At 37.3% G+C, this 4,821-nt stretch overlaps 1 pseudogene; it reads right to left on the reverse strand.

Annotated features, from left to right (window-relative positions):
• Nucleotides 1-1,801: 1,801 nt before the first annotated feature.
• Nucleotides 1,802-2,960, reverse strand: LOC145516288 (large ribosomal subunit protein uL3 pseudogene; annotated as a pseudogene).
• Between the last annotated feature and the right edge of the window lie 1,861 nt (nt 2,961-4,821).

The following is a 4,821-nucleotide window of genomic DNA, read 5'->3' on the forward strand; positions in this document are numbered from 1 at the left end:
GTACTAAAAGTAGTACAGAAAACATATAAAATCTGGATATTTATAATGCATCTAATACCCAGTGGTTCCTAGTTACATTACTTTTTGTTAGTTGGTGCTTATTCGCACAACAGTGATGGGCCAGAGTATCAGAGCATTTAGTAATTTTCAAGCTCTGCTCTGGCCACACCTAGTGTTTTGAGACTGAATCATACTATGTAGTCAATCCTATTGATTAAATCAGCATAATACTTATATGTCTCTTACAAGTGATTATAGCTTAAACAAATCAAGAAAAAGCCCCTTTCCTGTCTTGTTATAATTTTATGAGAGTTCATTTATTTATTATGTCATTATAACATTTTTTATTTTTCCTATAGAGATAATTTTTCAATGAAAAAATACACTAACTCAAAATATAAACATGTGAACAATTGCTTTTTTGTTGTTACTTATATGCTCTCTTATGATGGAAACCCTGATGTTTTGTTTTTTTTCTTCAGAACCAACCTGGTCTTTTATTAAAAATCCAAATCAAGTCCATGTACATTTTCTTCCATATTTTTATAACAGTAGAATTGGTTTCATTGCTAAATTGGATAAGGTCACGTTATTTATTTTTAAATAAACACTTTATTATTATAAAATCTCCATGTAATCATTTGGAAAAAAGCTTTATCAATCTTATGTCCCAACAATTTAATTAATTTACCCTTGAGAAATTGTAACCCAGGGAGGTTGAATGATTAATTCTAGATCAAACAGTAAGTCAAGAAAAGTGCCAGAACTAAAATTGTGTCTTCTTGCTGTCAGCCAAGTGTCATATTCCAGCTTCCCACCCTAATTCAGAGCTAACTGACACTTCATGTGTACATACAGTAGGTGATGGTGATACAATCACTATTTATGTACAGGACCAGGTCCCCCCAAAATCAGTAGAGTCCTTTGAAAGAGGAACTGTTTGTAGAATTGTAATAAATGTATGGACTCTGGAGCCAGCCTGCCTACATTCAAATCTCAGTTGTGCCTTCAGTCACTATAAGACTTCAATAATTTATTCCTCAATCTTCCTGTGGTTTAGTTTCCTAAAATTTAAAATGAAATAATAATAGCACTGATTCAAGAATTTTACATAAGGATTATTTCATGCAACTGCCTGGCAAATAATAATAGAAAGGCTCTATTAAAATGGCGTCTGACAAATAAATAGCTACTGTTGTTGTTACGGCCATCCAGTTTCACATACACAATGACAAAATTAAAGCTATGATTAAATATTATAGATATAAAATAGAATTTAAAATAAATTTTTATTTTTAGAAATTTTCTGTGAGGCAAAATATTGAGTTGCAAGATACAATTCTAAAGGAGGAATAACCTTAGTCGTATTTTATATTAACTGACATTGTGTTAACAATTGATATTTGAGCATGCTGTGCAATCATTTAAAGTTTCTTTTTTTGAAGTATAGTTGATTTACAATGTGTTAATTTTTGCTGTGGGCTTCCCTGGTGGCTCAGATGGTAAAGAATCTGCCTGCAATGCAGGAGAGCTGAGTTTGATCCCTGTATCGGGAAGGTCTTCTGGAGAAGGGAATGGCTACCCACTCCAGTATTCTTGCTTGGAAAATCCCAGGGACAGAGGAGCCTGATGGGCTACAGTCTGTGGGGTCACAGAGGTGGACATGACTGAGTGATTTCTGTTATATAGCCAAGTGATTCAGTTATACATACATACATACATACATATATATATATATATACACATGCACATACATATATACTTTTTCATATTATTTCCTTTTTTCCCCTCCACTGGAAAATTATTTTATTGAGATTCTACCAGCTGTACAATCTGTTCTATTAGGCCCCTTCTTCCTTTGTAATTCAGTCTTCTCAAGTGGTCCCATGGAGGTTTTCTTTTCCTCCGTAGTCTGGAAGCGGCCATGGCCAAATTTGGAGGTGGTGTCAGTAAACTTGAGTTCAATCCCCAGGACTTGCTCAGAGTGAGCACTTGTTCTTGGTTTCCACCACACAGCCTTTGAGGATGGCAAAGTCGTTGGTCACTTCACCGTAGTGGATGAAGCCACCTAGATGGTTGATGCTCTTGTCAGACAGATCATAATCAGTAGAGGCATTGTTCTTGATCAGTTTGCCATCCTTGATGAGGTAGCCCTGGCCAATCTTGTAGATCATCTTGTTGATCTCAGTGCAGTGATGGTATCCTTTCTGCCCAGCCCAAGCCACAGAGAAGGCCACCCGGGCAGGATGCCAGGTCCCAATACTGGCAACCTTGCACAACCCTCGGTGGGTCTTATGGGGAGGCTTCTTAGTGTGCCAAGGGCTGGTGACCCTTTTGTAGTCTTTGCCCTTGGTCACCCCAATGACCTCAGTCATCTCATCCTGGCCAAACACTTGGTTCACAGGGATCTGCTGCTTTAGCCTCTCATGGGCCTTCTTCTGGCACAGAGGAAGCAGGAGCATCTGGGTGTAGGCAGTGACACGGATGACCTGGCAGTACTTCTTCATGCTACTGAAGTCCCTCTCAAGTTGCTTCTTGCCATTTACGTCCTGCCACTTCTTACAGTATTTGGTGAAGGCCTTCTTAGATTTATGCCAATTGTTGTAGAAGCTCCTTTTGCACTCATCGCTGATATGCTCAGCAAAGATGGTCTTAAGGGTCCAGAGGCCTCGGGGTGTTTCCACATAGCCCATGATGCCCACAGTCAACATGGGTAGAGTCTCCACGATGGTCACAGCCTCCACGACTTCCTTCTTGTTCACCTTGGACCCTGGCCTATTGACCTCCCTCTCAGTGTGGGTCGTGCCAGCCTTGTAGCTGAGGAAGGCGGTGAGGTGCAGGGGCTTGGAAGAGTCATCCTTGGAGAAGCTCCTCACCTTCCTGCAGTGCCAGCTGCTGCACTGCTGAGGCAGGAAGCCCAGGCATCTGTGCCTGGGAGCAGAGACCTTACTGTGAGACATCCTACCCATTATTTTCCATTATGGTTTATCCCAGAATATTCAATAGAGTTCCCTGTGCTATATAGTAGCACATTGTCATTTATCCATTCTATATATAGTACTTTGTATCTGCTAATCCCAAACTCCCAATATACCTCTCCCCTACCCCCAACCCCTCATAACCACAAGTCTATTCTCTTTTCTATGAGTCTGTTTCATAGATAAGTTCATTTGTGTCATATTTTAGATCCCACATGTAAGTGTTATATGGTATGTGTCTTTCTGACTTATTTCACTCTGTATGATAATCTCTAGGTCCATCTATGTTGCTTCAAATGGCATTATTTCATTCATTTTTATGACTGAGTTGTATTCCACTGTGTATGTATACCACATCATCTTTATCCATTCATCTGTCAAAGTTCATTTACGTTTTGTCTGTGTCTTGGCTATTGTGAATAGTGCTGCTATGACTGAAGGAGGGCTTGTATCTTTTTGAATTAGAATTTTGTCCAGGTAAAAGTAATTTTTTTTAATTATGAGAGTATGATAACACATTTATAGAAGACTTGGAAAACAGAATCAGGTCACATATAGTTCCATTATATATTACAATTTTTTAAGTAGATAAAATAATTTTTTTTAGTTGGAGATTCAATATCAAACTTGCACAAATTAATAGAATGAATATACAGAGCAGTAGAAGGATATAGTAGACCTGAAAAGCACTGTTACCCAATTCAACATAATTAAGATTTATATAATTTTCACACAACAGTAGGGTACAAATTCTATTCAACATTCCATGGATTATAAACTTGGAGACACTGGAACATATCCAGGGACATAAAACAAGGTGCAAAAATTTCAGGGTCTAAAGATATTTCTAGTATTTTGAGAAACTTCCATACTGTTTTCTGTAGTGGCTACATCAGTTTACATTCCCACCAACAGTGTAAGAGGGTTCTCTTTTCTCCACACCCTCTCCAGCATTTATTGTTCATAGATTTTTTTTTTTTTTTGATGGTGGCCATTCTGACTGGTATGATATGATACCTCATAGTATTTTTATTTTGCATTTATCTAATAATAAGCAATGTTGACCATCTTTTCATGTGCCTGTTAGCCATCTATATGTCTTCTTTGAAGAAATATCTACTTAAGTCTTCTACCCTTTTTTCGATTGGGTTGTTTTTTTATTGTTGCTGTTGAGCTGCATGAGCTGTTAGTATATTTTGGAGATTAATCCCTTGTTGGTCACATCATTGGCAAATATTTTCTCCCATTCTGTGGGTTTTCTTTTTCATTTTGTTTATGATTTCTTTTGCTTTGCAAAAGCTATTGTTTAGCAAAGCCCTATTTGTTTATTTATTTCTTTTTCTTTTATTTCTATTGCCTTGGGAGATTGACCTAAGAAAACACTGGTACAATTTATGTCAGAATGTTTTGCCTGTATCCTCTTCTAGGAGTTTTACAGTATAATTTTCTGCTTAAGTCTTTAAGCTGTTTTGAATTTATTTTTGAGTATGGTGTGAGAGTATATTCTAACTTTTTTGATTCACATATTGCTGTCTAACTCTCCCAACATCATTTGCTGAAGAGACTGTCTTTTTTTCCATTATATATTCTTTCCTCTTTTGTCAAAGATTAATTGACTCTAGGTGTGTGGGCTTATTTCTAGACTCTGTATTCTGTTCCATTGATCCATATGTCTGTTTTTGGGCTAATACTATGCTGTTTTGATTACTGTCACTTTGCAGTATTTTCTGAAGTCTGGGAAGATTATGCTTTCACTTTTGTTCCTTTTCCTCAGGGTTGCTTTGGTAATTCTGGTTCTTTTATGGTTGCATGTAAATTTGGGGATTATGTGTTCTAGTTCTGT

Source organism: Giraffa tippelskirchi, chromosome 1 (assembly GCF_054371585.1).
Source record: "Giraffa tippelskirchi isolate mGirTip1 chromosome 1, T2T-mGirTip1v1.2.pri, whole genome shotgun sequence".
NCBI classification, from domain to species: Eukaryota; Metazoa; Chordata; class Mammalia; order Artiodactyla; family Giraffidae; genus Giraffa; species Giraffa tippelskirchi.